This window comes from Dendropsophus ebraccatus, chromosome 4, assembly GCF_027789765.1.
Source record: "Dendropsophus ebraccatus isolate aDenEbr1 chromosome 4, aDenEbr1.pat, whole genome shotgun sequence".
NCBI lineage: Eukaryota > Metazoa > Chordata > Amphibia > Anura > Hylidae > Dendropsophus > Dendropsophus ebraccatus.
This window is the reverse complement of record NC_091457.1, coordinates 5,994,405-6,010,146: the sequence shown is the minus strand read 5'-3', so window position 1 is coordinate 6,010,146 and position 15,742 is coordinate 5,994,405.

Here is a 15,742-nt window from a genome sequence, read left to right as displayed (position 1 = left end):
ACAGATGATTACCAATGGACACTTCTCGGATAGCAGCGGTGCTCATAGAAAGTTGCCCACAGTTGTGTCTTCCATAGCTCCAGGTGTTGTTGATCTCTGCTTTTATGAGTCCTGGGGTATCTTTGTTTAGCTTAAACTTTAGACATCTGCAGAATCTTTTGCCTCTATGTTGGGTCAGTTTGCTGTTATGTAGATAACTTTCATATTATAGTTCCTTATTTCCTCCCCACATTCCTCCTTAGCCAGCTAGGGGATGACAATGAGCCCAGAAATAAGCTATGAAATCAGTATACCATCTAGAACTTTGCCTAGTATTGCACTAGTGCTGCTATTATCTATTGAGTCTGGAGTTTTTTATTACACGAGTTGATTTTTGTTTTGTTTTTGTTTTCTTTTGGGGGGGAGGGGATTCCTGAAGAAATAATTTTTCCGATACCTTTTTTACAGTACGTTATAATAAATAACAAAATTGCTAAAGTGGTGCAAAACGAGAACTTAATCCAAATGTTGTTTTGGAAACCTTTTTGGTTCCATAATCCTTATTGAGTTCAATGTAGAAGAGCCAAAAGTATTACTAGTAATGGAAATGTGTCCGATGAGCTCATGGAAATGACCTATTCACTAAAGCACGAGAAGGCGAGGCAGCCAAGGAGCATGGACAGCCTGTGCTCCTCTATGGATGAAGCAGATGGACTGAGAACAGCGAGGAACGATCAACTTTCACAACTTTTGTATTAAGAGGAAAATAAAAGCCCAAAGGAACCTACAGCTGCTGACATTGTATTTGCTAAATTAGGATCTGCCTCTGGTTCCTTGTTTTTGTTATTTTTAGCCTGGAGATATAAGGAGTAAACAAAATTAGTAAGTTGCATTGACTGAGCACAAGTCATAATTTTGGATGGTTTTCCCATCTGAGGTCACACAAGTACATGATAAAATGACTTCACTTCATGACTGATGGATTCCATCACATTCTTCATGGATTTTCAAATGTTCTAGTAAGTTCTATTCGGAGTACATGCAACAAAAATCACGTGGCCCAACAATGCTCAATAAAAGAGGGAATAATATATATTCCTCGTAAAATATTTTGTCTAGCCAGTATCTTGGACTTTGCAGAGCATCTCATTCGACTTTATCAGTTTATCCTGTGGACTGGTCGAAAACTTTACATAACATTCTTTACCCATTCTAGATATAGAACCATCTTATCCAGTATTTCCCAGAATATATACTACATCACTTTATTTCCTTCCCTATTAAAAATTAAATAATTGGTAGTATTGAGCAAACTTGCCAAACTGTTTGGCAGCATTCTGGGAAAATGAACGCTCTGCCTCCTAGCAGCTGGAAAGGTTGGACGCTGCTCTAGGGCTGCCAGGAAAACAGGTTTTCTAGAACTTCCCAGGGCGGCATTCAACTTCTCCAACCACCGGGAGTCAAATGCCAATCATTCAGGTTCAGGGAATGTTGCCGAACCTGAACAGCTCGGCAAGTTTGCTCAACAGTAATTTATAATGGGATTGGAAAGCCTGAAGATCCCAATAAGAGGAATGATTGGACGTCCAATTTATCTAATCCTGGTTTTCTACCTCAGCGGCTGTTCATCTCCTTCCATAGACGTTACAAAGAGAAAGTCATCATCTTGTCTAGAGAAGCTGTCGTGAATGTGAATACCGAGGGTTTGTGTAAGGATGCAAAGCACTGCGCGAGAAAACTCCAAGATCATAGAGACCAGAGAAAAATTCACTAAAAAAAGAAATTGCCCAGATCCAGAACCAGATTCTGTATATGGATGAAATCAAGATGAGTAGAAGTATGAAGAAGGAAAGGAAGGGCTCATAGCACATCATCTATCACACATCGTGGATGATAGGGCTCGGGCGTTCGTGACGTCAATGGAACTGAGCCATTGGTATTTCTCGATGATGTGACTGCAGATCGAAGGAACGGATGGATTCTGAAGCAGAAAACATAGCAACACAAATGCGCTAACAGCTCAGCATTTGGGGATGTTCGTGTGTTCCAGACATTAACTGCAAACAATTTGCAGCCACGTATTTAAGACTAATCCCCATACAGCATTCATCATTAGGTTAAATTGTCCAATTACTTTTGGGCCGGTGAAAATGTTTGGGGGTGGGGGGGGAATTACGAGCAAAATGGCTGTAATTCCGAAATGGTTAATTAATAAAGAGTTATGTTAAACCCCTTGGATTACAGCCAAAGGTCTCCATATATTGGTGGCTTATTGAATTGGAGGCAAAAGTGATGACGTCACTGACTAAGTAATTTGGATCCAGCTATACATGTTAAACCTTATTTGTCCATCATCATCGTCGGTCATGTGGACCCTCAGTAAGACTCACATACTTTACCACACATGGGGCCAAATTCCCCTCCGTGTATCCCCCCCGATGATCAATCACCGGCAAATGCCAAATGTTTCAACTATATCGACAAGCTTTCAGAGCCCAGAGGCCCTTTCATCCGGCACATTAGCCAATATAGATGTCACTCCTTGACTTGACAAAGTACCTAGCATCATAGAGATGTTTCTGGCCAACAGGGTACCGCACCATTTTATGCTGCACAACCTCATTGGCAGAATTCAGTACATTTCAGCTGCTCATTGGCTGCCAGGAACTTTTCATGTTTCAGCAAATATCCAAACTCCTGTCAGCAGAATCAGACACTGTACAGAAAACCCTGGCCGCCACTTCCCTCACACTTTCCCATGAATTAAGCCGTATTGTTTGTATCGTGTGAGGAATGTTAGGTGCAAAGAAGAAATGTGACTAAGCAGAGAATCCAAAAAAGTCTGAGATACGTGTTCTGCCTTCTGCACGTTCATCCTCTGGCACCTTCAGGACACATCACAACTCCTGTGTGCAATAGGATCAGGTTCTAAAGGCGAGAAGTTAGATTCCATACAGCAAAGCAAAAATTCCAGAACTTGGAAGAAATTAGTGGAATCTTGGACAACAATAAAAGAAAACTACAGCAAACTCTGAATCATATCAGGTGTAAACAACAGACATGGAGAATTAGAAACAGTGAAACCCAAAGAGCTGCTTCTTATTACACTGTACAGTATATGCTTGTATATAGGAGCAGTATTATAGTAGGTATATTCCTGTATATAGGAGCAGTATTATAGTAGTTATATTCCTGAATATAGGAGCAGTATTATAGTAGTTATATTCCTGAATATAGGAGCAGTATTATAGTAGTTATATTCCTGTATATAGGAGCAGTATTATAGTAGATATATCCCTGTATATGGGAGCAGTATTATAGAAGTTATATTCCTGTATATGGGAGCAGTATTATAGTAGTTATATTCCTGTATATAGGGGCAGTATTATAGTAGTATATCCCTGTATATAGGAGCAGTATTATAGTAGTTATATTCCTGTATATAGGAGCAGTATTATAGTAGTTATATTCCTGTATATAGGAGCAGTATTATAGTAGTTATATTCCTGTATATAGGAGCAGTATTATAGAAATATATTCCTGTATATAGGGGGCAGTATTATAGTAGTTATATTCCTGTATATGGGAGCAGTATTATAGTAGTTATATTCTTGTATATAGGAGCAGTATTATAGTAGTTATATTCCTGTATATAAGAGCAGTATTATAGTAGTTATATTCTTGTATATAGGAGCAGTATTATAGTAGTTATATTCCTGTATATAGGAGCAGTATTATAGTAGTTATATGCTTGTATATAGGAGCAGTATTATAGTAGTTATATGCTTGTATATAGGGGATAGTATTATATTAGTTACATAGTTTAAAATTCTTATTTACTAAAGATATTCCGTATTTGTCAGGAGTATAAATCTGACAACTTTAGTGAGCCATAAATGTGGTTGGAGCAGTCATCATTCTTCTCTTGGCCTCATACACAGCTCATACACAGCTCATACACAGCGCTTTACTTAGCAGGAGACAAAGCTGAGCAGAGGATAAAACTTTCAGTGAAGATAATGTGGGATCTCAATCATACATTATTTACTAAGTTTCAGTAGATACTTAGACGTCTTCTGAGATTACAGTATTGATGGCTAATCCTCAGAGTAGGCCACCAATTTCACATATTGGGGGAGGCTCCAGCTTAATAGCCGATAATACATTTACAGCACTGCGGTGTAAGAATGAAGCCACAGGGCTCGGCTGATCGGCGGGGGTCGACCTTAACCTCTTTAAATTTATAAAGTATTTAAGTATATAAAAAGAATTACGGCCATTACTTTATCCAGTCTTTTGTACGTGTCATTTATCCTGGACGGTAATGGACGTTTTATTATGTATTACACATAACTGCTTTATTCTTCGTCTCCCACTCGGCCCTAATTTGCTTGTTGAGACTCTTGGAGACGTGGAGACGTTTTACCACGATGAATACAATTAACTTACTCAGTTACAGGTCAATGTAGAAGTGAAATCTGTTTTGCTTTACTCGTTCTCAGATTAGAATATATTAGTCTCGGGGGTGTCATTGTGTTGTGAGCTCGTGCTGATTTTGGGCAGTGATGGACCAACTGGTCTTTATCTGCTGTCAGGAGGCCATGTTTCATTCTCTAGAAGGAGAAATGAAAAGCCTGGGACTTTCCTCTGATAACCAGATGATATTTTTCTTATCACTCATCCTATAAAATGTTCTTCGATAAGTTGCTAGGAGTTTGTTTTCCCCATTGGATGAATCATGGAGTCCTGGAACGTTTCCATCCCGGCCAAGGTTGATGTCTTTAAAGGTAGTGTATAGTGGTAAGTGGGAACATTCCAGAATGTAAGACGCAATATACATGTCAACATGTCCAGATTGGAGTTCTTATTGGGAGACTCTTCGAGAAGTCTTCTCTTGGAATGAGCCCAGTTAGACTTAAATGTAACCATGCTGAGGATCTGATTGAGTGACGCCTTAAAGCTGCTTGGGAAGCCACTTGACTTCATATAATGGATGATGTATCTGTCCGCCAACCAATATTGTTTTGATCGCACAGCTCCGATTCATCTGTCACCAGTTTGTCTAATCTCCAAGATAGGTCGTGTAGCAGAGGATCATAGCCGGAGTTGATACTGTGCAGAGCCGCAATCTGGAATATGAAGCCGAAATTCATCAGATCCAAGCATCGGCCTCTCCGGCCAGCGGAACATTAAAGGAATATTAGTTTTGTTTTCACATTCTTTGGAGCACAATCAATTATATTCAATGAGGGAAACAGGGATTTAGATCTGTGGCTTTACAGATAAGCCCGAGACACATGGAACTGTTTCATGGGATATTTATGGTTTTGACCAGTTTGTGTGGGCCGCGCATCTGCCAAGCAAAATACCAGATCTGTAACAAGCGTTGCCCGAGAGTCTCCCGTTCTGTGACTTATGAAACAAAGAGACAAAGTGCAGCCGGAGGGTTCCGACTCTTCATTAGGTAACAGCTACTCCTGTAATATATTATTACAATGAGCTTCCTAGTAAGGACTGGTATGCCATTACTGCCACTCAGTGGATATAGGGGAGTAATCTTCTAGATATTTCTGTCCCCCTCCCGACTCCTCTGTTTCATCCAGACTCCTCTCTCCAATCTAGACCCATCTTTCCCACTAAGGCCTTATTCCCAGTTTTTGTGTTTCCGTCATCACTGCCCGGCACATATCCATACAGTTCCCTCGCTCCCAGCATCATATCATAGCTGCTGTGCCTGGGAGAAAATCCGGTACAGCCTTCCACAGCCGTGTTCCATGCGAAACATGAAATGTGGAAATAAAGCTTTAGACTACTGTTCTCCATACCCCTCTGTTCCTTCTAGACTTCTTTGTCCTCTCCGGACCCCTCTCTCCCTATCAAGACTTGTTTCTGCCAGACCCCTTATTTTTCAAAACCTCTCTGTACTTCTTGAGAACTTATTGTCCCCTCCTAATCTGTCCCACCCCAGATTTCTATGTTACCTTTAAACTGCTCTGATATTAGGGTAGGTTCGCACTAAGGAATTAAAGAGGAATACGCTCTTAATTTCTGCTTGAAATTCCTCCCGTAAAATATGAACAGAGCAATGTCCTATTGTGTTCAATGCAATTTCTGCTCTGTTGTTCACACAGCAGAGTTTCCAAGCAGAATTTTGTGCTGCAGATCTGCTTTCCGCCCAAAGAATTGATATGTCAATTCTTTAGATGGATTTTGCTAGAGGAATCCTATATAAAAGTCAATGGGGGCTTAAATTCTGCTTGACTTCCACCAGAGCTGAAAAGACTAGGAATTTCAAGCAGAAAACTTTCCTCGCCTATTCCTCAGTGTGAACCCACCCTTACTCTGTCCAATCCAAATCTTTCTGTCCCTACTTCCATGTAGAAAACTCTCAAAAGTAGCAGCAGCATAGAGGACAATATAGCACAGTAAAAGCAGCTAATAAAAGTCTCCAGTAGCCATAGAACTGTAACAGCATTGGTGGTAAACTAAACATGTTATGCGGGCCTGATAACCAGACCTGAGGTTAATGGGAATGCTGTATTTCTGACTTGTTAGAAATGTAACAGGAGACAAGATAGATAAAGAATAATGAGGCTAATGGGATCACGGCTCAAGCTTCATTAGTCAGAAGAAACCTTGGCAAGATGTCCGAGGTTGAAAGCCAACTGAGTCTGCTCAGTGGTGAGAATTTGAAGTGCCTGCAGAGTGACCTATCCCAATTACTGGTGATACCCAAAATGTATCAGGTTGATAATAATTAAAAACAACAAACAATAAAAGCTTCCAGCTCCTGACTAAACGTCAAGCTTTTACTTCATTGTCATAAAAGTTCAGTACAGAAACGGACGCGCTAAACGTGAATGACACACACATCATCATAACTGTCCGAGCACGGGGACCCTCCACATCAAAGGTCAGTGCCCCATATGTAATAGAACTCCATGTGCTATATCCATGTTCACTGAGTGATGTCTTGCTTGGGACATGCTCCCACAAGAAAAAAAAAATTATGATATGTATGGACAACACCTGCAACCTCATATGTGATCGGCAGGGTTTCCTCCGGTTAAGTCGGCACCGTTTGGTGTCTATTCCGGCCAGATGCTGTGGATGACTCTTAGCATCTTCAGCCTTGTTTGCCATTTCCCTCATTTTTGTGACACATATGTCCCGGATGGGAAATAAACATGTACAAATAGAAACCACCCTATAAATAAACCACTTGTTGTTAGAGTTTCGACTTCACAACGTTTCCTGAAATAAGTCACAAATAACTCTCCTATTACTCAAAGTCCAAATCATTCTTCTTAATGTAAACCACAATGCTGATGTGTCTCCAATTTTTGGGTAGAGTTTCTCCTGGCATTTCTCAAAGTATAAAGAATTAACATTTCTACTACTTCCATGTGAAGGAGCATGAAGTTGTTTGGGGGCGATGTCTGGAGGAAATTCCTAGAAAGAGTGCACGCAAGACAAAAAGCAGGACTCAAGGCTCCACCTGGTCCTCCTCCACGTGGTGTCCACCGTAAAGAAACAGGAGGCACCAGGGTCATCAGTGCTGCTTCTCTATTGGTTCTGCAGGTATCGTGAAACTAAAACTCTCACCATACTGGGAGTTATGGCAATACAAAAGATGGAGAGTCACAGGTTTGGATAGTCTGCTCCTCAAGATGCGTGGGATCCTTAACCACCCACATCTGGAGTTGGACTAGCAGTGTCCAAGGTGTGGTTATGTAATAGGTAAATGGCATTAACTCTACCAATGGTTGACATCAGAAACCAACAGCTCCAGCACATAACAGAATAGGAGTCTAGGTTGGGTCTTCTCCAGAACAATAGCTGATTGGCATTGTGCCGATCTAATGTACTCTATTCATCATGGTTGTCACTTGTTGGAGAGAAATAGAACTATTGTTGAGTAGGAGCTTTACTAAGACAATGAGAAGACTAAATGGCTGCAAAGTATCATGGTTCTAGATGTAGTAGACTGCCCCCCCCATGCATATCTACAAAGTTTTGAGCAGATTACTGAGGTGTGTATTAGCGAAGGGGTGCAGTAGGAAAGAGAACACCTGGACCCCTATTTCAGTTCTGGATTTTGAATCCTTCTACCATATGCTCACCCAGAGAAGCACGTTCTGCAGGAAGTTACCACCAATAGCAAAGGAGAGGGACCAATGAGAACCGTGACCCCAGTCTCCAGGGGCCCTATAGGAGCTGCATGCTCTGCCTCTATGCTGCGGACTAAGACTTTCCCGAGAGTTCAGGTCTGACCGTGGATGAGTCAGAACACATTACCTTCATCTTTCTCGCCATCAGCTAAGAATTTTTGGCTCCTTTGTACATTTTCTGTTCTGCGATTGACCCTGATATTTGCCTTTTGGGAGATTGAAGAAGACTGTATTGGAATCCAAAGATTGCCCCCCTCCTGAGAAAGTCAGTAGGTGCGAATAAAGAAACAGATCTAGCGAAGGAGCCAAAACCATTAAACACAAGAAAAAGGAAAACTGGAAAGATACAAATGTAATAACACGGTCTGGAAAGCATGAAATCCGCTCATTACGTCCAATGGTTAATGCTGTGTTTCTATGTTTAGGCAGCAATAGTTACCAAAGTGATAGATTCCAAGAGACAATGTATCCGAGAAAGTGGAGACCCCTCCATAGAGTCATCTAAGAGAAATTGGGAAAGGGGGTTGGGGTTGTGTATCTAATTGCTCTACAGGACACCACCAGAGAGATGAATATGTATAATAAAGGATAAGTTATATATGTACACAGTGACCCCACCAGCAGAATAGTGAGTGCAGCTCCGGAGTATAATACAGGATGTAACTCCGGATCAGTAATGTATGTACACAGTGACCCCACCAGCAGAATAGTGAGTGCAGCTCTGGAGTATAATACCGGATGTAACTCAGGATCAGTAATGTAATGTATGTACACAGTGACCTCACCAGCAGAATAGTGAGTGCAGCTCTGGGGTATAATACAGGATGTAACTCAGGATCAGTAATATATGTACACAGTGACCCCACCAGCAGAATAGTGAGTGCAGCTCTGGAGTATAATACAGGATGTAACTCAGGATCAGTAATGTATGTACACAGTGACCCCACCAGCAGAATAGTGAGTGCAGCTCTGGGGTATAATACAGGATGTAACTCAGGATCAGTAATGTATGTACACAGTGACCCCACCAGCAGAATAGTGAGGGCAGAGCTGGAGTATAGTACAGACTACAGACGCACTCTTGCTTACCCATTGCTATAGTCGTGTTTTGCTATGTTTAGTTGGTTAAATAAAGGCCAACGCCAGCTGAAGGCTGCACAGTGCCCCCTATGTGTGTATCAGGTATCAGCCATCATCTTATCTTCACCTTAGATGCCTTGTGTTATTTTCCCCAGTATCATTGTGTCTTATCTGCCCTGAAGTTTCTTCCATCCCTCAATGTCCTCAGCACTTGGCTCACGCTTTGTCTGATCACTTAATATATGTGTCCATTACCCAGTCTCCTTTCATGTGGCTTTGTGTCCTCCTATAACTACTCTGGGTAATTATGAGAGGAATGCTGCCGTTCTCTTTTCGGGGGCCATTAACATATTTCCACGTGTTCCCCGGGTGCTTCGAATTCCTGCAGAAAACATGGTCCAATGTGAGGATTAAGAGCAGAGAGTCCCGGATGTGCCGACTCAGAAATTATCATAGGAACAATATCCAATTCTGTGACAAATAGCAAAGCACAAAATGTTACACTAAAAAATCTGGACACAATAAATGCTGAATTGTAAAAAACTTCCTGTGTTCATGAATATTGCACCAGTTGAATCTGCAGTTTGTGCTCCAGAGCTGCCCTCTCTCTAGTGTGAAAAGGAAATTTCCGCCATTGTAAGGAGATGAAGATGACTGGGCTACTTCTATAGACCAGTGACCTCTAACCTGTGGCTCTCCAGCTGTTCCAAAACCACAACTTCCAGCATGTCCGGACAGCCAACAGCAACCAATTGGAGGAGACTGCTGTAGACTAAGGTATGAAGGGCTAAACTGCATCTACTTTCCAACCCTAAGCCCATGTTGTAATGTCTTTGCGCCCCCCTTTGGGTCTAGCTGGGATCTCTGTAGCTTGTGGTCCCTTCTGCTGGCTGGTGCACAGTCTCTAGTTTCTTGGAGCAGTAAGAAGCCAGAGCACAGCAGAGTCGTCTGCTTTCCATCTTCCCGCTCCTGCACTTTGTCAATGTCTTCATGTTGTTGTCTCCGCTCATTATTATCGTCATACCATGAAGTGACTGCAGCGGCTTCTACTATCGAGGCCAAACCACAGCCAGATCTACAGTAGCTGTATGTCCACCCTGTGGCTTGTAGGACTCAGCAAAGGCCATGAGCTTCCCTCCGTCTATGTGCGGCTAGTCCCTGATGACCTTTTATAATATTTTATTGCTTTGTAAAGCAATTTCCATATCTTTTGAAGATCTGTCGTTTTGCTCTCCTAGGCTCTTGATCAGAACAAGGACATCTTGCTTGATATTGCACTTTGGTGGCTCCTCAGACCTTCTTGGATATACATCTTTATTTGTGCCCCAATTTTCTTTTTAGATTAATACAAAAAAAAAAAACCTCCAGATTTTTTTACTAGAGTGATCGCTGCTGGATCCATTCCATAAGAAAGGAAACATTATCTGAAAGAACAAGATGGGTCTACTGCCAAGCAGCACATTGCCGCCATATCCTAGTTTTGTCCTCACCACATGCAATATCCTGTCAGCTCTGATGTTCTACAGAGTGGTAAATGAGGTTGGAAACTTATCAGTGATCTTCAATGTAGGGACTTAGGAATCACTGCTGGATGACTATATTGTATCCATCCACCCATCCCTTCTCTTGGTTAAACATGATGGACAAGTCTTTTTTTTCCCCACCTTACTATGTAACTATATTCTCTTCTAGTTATAGACTTTAGGCAACAGTTACTTGGTCACTTAGTAGACAGTAACATCCTGACAAGTTGTAGAGCCGCATATTGTGTTTCTCAAAGAAAAAGAAGAGGACAACCAGGGAAAGGTGCTATAGAAGAGCTGATTTGCAAGTGATCTGGAAATTGTAAGCAGATGACCATTAGATTTTGTAAAGGAGAAGATGATTAATGGATAGATATCAAATACTTCACGGGGATACAATAAGGTACAGATTGAGCCTCAACTATACTGAACTACACCGGGAAGTCCTAGAAGTGGGCCAGCCAATGTGTATGCCTAGCAGTTAGTGGGGGAGGTGTTATCTAGTTGTCACTCTCAGGTTGGAGAGTGATCACTATCAACTGTAGGCAAAGGATGAAAACCAGGAGCTGTAGTAAAGAGATGACCTAGGGACAATAGTGAGATGAAACATGGATATTGGGGACCAGTAAAGAGGAGATGGTGAAGGATAGGCACTTGGACCAGTAAAGAGGAGATGGTGAAGGATATGCACTTGGACAAGTAAAGAGGAGACGGTGAAGGAAAAGTACTGGGACCAGTAGTGAGGGGATAATCAGTGATCATTCATGATGACTTGAAGGATGACTAATAGTAATAACAGAAAACAAACGTATTCATCTCCTTTGTCTTGTTCTTTATTTTGGAAAATCATATGATAGATGTCAATAAAGAACAAGACAAAATAAAGAAAAACCATTCACCACAACTGTGCCGCTCACCCGTATCGAAGCCTTCACGACTGAGGAGTCACAACATAAGCTGCATCTAATGATTCATTCACATTTTTTACCCTAATGTTATAAATAAATCCTTGGACTACAGATTATTTCTGGGACCCCAGATCGAGTTTTTGCTGTTATTTATGAGATTTTATCTTTATTTGTTTGGATTCAGTCATAATTTAGGAATTGAATAACAATCTATTGTGGAGGAGGCTTGGACCATGGTGTGAAGCCTGAACATCTGGTCTGGATTTTTGAGCCTCTGCTTGTTCTCAAGAGGGAATTTTTATAAAAACCAGAACCCAGAAAGTCTTCGGCATGGAATGTCCCTGGTGCTACAACCATGGTTTAGTGCCCCCAGACCCCGTTGTGTTGAGCTGGGAGGGCGTCTATTTATCTTGTTTACTCTCTCATCTGCTTGGGATGAAGTCGTCTATCTCTGCTCCAATCTGTCATCAAGACCCTTATTACTTTCACTCAGAGAGACCAGACTAGAATTTCAAAGCAGGATACCTGGGAAGGATATCGACTAATACTGTGGCAACAAAGAACATGTACCATTAAATGACAACAAGGTGTCAAGTTTGATTTCTTGCATTTTTTTAAGACGAGGTGGAAAGAGAAGCTGTAGCCTAGAGATCAGTGCAAGAACAGTGAGAAAAGAATATAATAATCATTTACCCCAACAGAGATGGGAATATTGGAAGAACTGGTTCATGGGGTTTGCATGTTATATGCAGGAAGTTAGGAAGAGAGTCTTTGCATTATGAATTGTAAAAGTACAAATTCATTATTGAGTCATGTGAGCAGGGACCACATAATCACTAGAACAAGGGTCTATGGCCAACTTAGGGATAATGCCAATGAAGGAGGCAGTAATGTACATGACACGCCAATGATGGTATCCTCCAACGCATCTCAATAACGTCGGAGGTGTCACACACCCAATGGTGTCAAAAATTCCAACTATACAGAGACGACCAGATTTATGGAATTTCTCCTATTCCGTTTGACCTAAACCTCAAAATCAGATTGGTCAATAATGACCAAGTGTAAAAGGAGGTGGAAGAAAAAAGGTAGACTTGAGGGTCATTTGTCTAAGTACGATATGTTTAACCTTTATAATGAAAAGCCATGTGGCTTTTGGTGTCTTTGGTAAGAATTAGACATAAGCGAATCTCTAGCACACTCTGGTTCGTCCAAGCACCAACACTAGGCATTTGATTACTGGTGGCCGAAGAAGTTGGATGCAGCACTAAGGAGTCCTGGAAACCACGGATACAGCCTAAGGCTGGGTTCACACTACGTATATTTGAGGCTGTATATTTGAGGCTGTATAGCAACCAAAACCAGGAGTGGATTGAAAACACAGAAAGGATCTGTTTACATAATGTTGTAATTGAGTGGATGGCCGCCATTTAATGGCAAATATTTGCTGTTATTTTAAAATAACGGCTGTTATATTGAAATAATGGCAGTTATTTACCATTATATGACGGCCATCCACTCAGTTTCAACATTGTGTGAACAGATCCTTTCTGTGTTTTCAATCCACTCCTGGTTTTGGTTGCTATGAGGGCCTGACAAGAGGACCAAATACTGCCTGAAATATACGTAGTGTGAACCCAGCCTATGGCTGTATCCATGTCCTCAAGGTATTCTTAGAGCTGCATCCAACTTCTTTATCCACTTGTTATCAGATGCAGAACTTTTGAGTTTGGAAGAACCCAACTGTGCTTAAGGTTCATTTATCTCTCATAAGAAGGCTTTGTATTGTTGCTGGTCAAGAGGCCACCTATTCTTAATAACCTTATCTTGATTTGTATTCTGCAGCATCTTCACTCATGATTTCCTTGGACTGGAATCATGGGATCAGTCGTGGAGAAGGCCCAGGACAATGCCCAACATTAGTTACCTCCATGACATTAGGATGCAAGAAGCAAAATCACTGCATCTGATCTTCTCTTCCTTGCTAACTCGCCTTTTTTTAGGAACAGGTGGATGCCAACTCACTGCTACCTGCCCCTGAAGAACTATTTCAGGAACAACCCCCTAGCAAGTCCCATATCAGCTACAAGGGCCACCTCTATGTTCTTCATGTTCATGCCAGCTGGACTGAGTACTACCTGACCCTGAAGAACTTGGTAAGAGCATTGACCCTAACACAGGTCTTCAGGGGCAGGTAGTACTGAGTCTAGCTCCTGTTCTTTTTAAGCAATGCAGCATTACTGCCCCTGGATCTGCTATGGGACCTAATAAGCAAATTCCACCATGGTTCTTAAGAGGCAGGTAGTACTGATTCTATTTTCTCTTTTTCCAAAGCAATACAGTATTAGGAGACATGGAAGAGAAGGCCATAGAAGTTGTCCCTGTAAGAGGATTGACCCTAGCAGCTACAGGGACCACCTCTATGAACTTCTCCATGTTTGCATATGCTCCATTTCTTTGGAAGATGATCAACTAAAATCAGTACTATCTACTCTTGAAGAACCATTCTACTGTCAAAAGGGTCACCACCATGACATGGTTACAATTCAATGCAATAGCATGACAAATGACAAGCAGATTGTTGTAGTATGTGAAATACATCATATCCTACGTATCATAGATTATTCGCCTGGTCCATTTTCCACCATTGCCCTTTATGGGTGAAGGTCTCTCATCTTTGCCCTTTTTTGTTCTTGCTCGAAATATCCAAGAACATTTTTTTGCAAGGCAAACTTAAGACAACAGCGATAAAAATTCCAGTCCGTTGCTTTGTCCTCTTGGGCCTGATGTTTTACAGGAAGCAAGAATGGAAAGTTCAGAGGGCGGTCAGACAACGATTCCTCAGCCAGCTGCCTATGAAACCTCATCCACAAGTTGGTAATTAATCCCCATCCTCGGCGGAGAAGAAAACCTGCGGCGTGTTTTCCAGTAGACGTCCAGTGGGTATCCAGCATCCTCTCCCCAATGATTCTGGACTCGTGATCTCAGACCAGAGCTATTGCAACCATTCCGCGTTGTCATTATGTGGTGTCAATGGTCTCTTCTGTTAGTAAACACATTCCCCGCATTGCTGATCTGCAAGTCTGGAAGATGGGAATGTTAATGGTTCTCCGGAAACGATTAAAATGCAAAAACAAAAGAGAAATGCCATTGCGACAATTGGTTAATGGGAGACAATTGGGATTCTGGACGGATGAGACCTGGAACATTTCATCTTAAGAGTGAGTGATTGAGATTCTAAGCAGCGTGGAGCCTACAGGAAGACAACCTCAGACATTACCATATTGCACCATAACATGGAATTTTTCCTTAAGTGGCAGTTTCTGTATGTCTGGGGTGGACATACAGCAACAGGAGCAATGGGACCCTAAGGGTAAACCACATCCTTCATGTCTATGGAATTCAAGTGTTGCTCTTGCCGACGGGTGGCTCCTCCATCAAATCCAGCTTTAGAATGAAATACACGACTAAATAAAAGTAAAGAACTTCATAATAGACATCAAGGACAGACAAATTACACACCATGACAAGCCAAGGATTAGATGACTGGACCACTGATCAATGCCAATGGTTGCTACTGGAGGGCTTTGCAAGTAGCTTTTTTCCGAGCTGCAAATACAGCAATGGTCTCCAATCCATAGCTCTCCAATACCTAGTATGCCCAGACAGCCAACGCCTTGGTGTTGTAGTGCCAACGCCTTGGTGTTGTAGTCTGATGACAGTTGGAGAGCCATAGTTTGGAGACCACTGAAATAGAGGAACCAATATAACATGATCAGCTCCAATTATGTCTTCCCATCCTTCTAACTGGAGCCTCACTGTAAGCCAAGCTTTGTTCCACCAGCTTCCCATGTTGGGGGTTGCCATTTATATTATCCAACATTGAGATATTTTATAGAATTTTTGCTCATCTGGGGACATCACTCCACTCAGATTTTTGAGAACCACAGAGAATGCAGCGCGACCGGAAACAAGCAGGGACAAGCCATTAAGGTTTTGAGAGATGAAAAGCTGTAATACCCCTACTGACTATGGGGGGAGCACATTTTGCACTAGATGAGAACCAGAAATCAAAATCAGT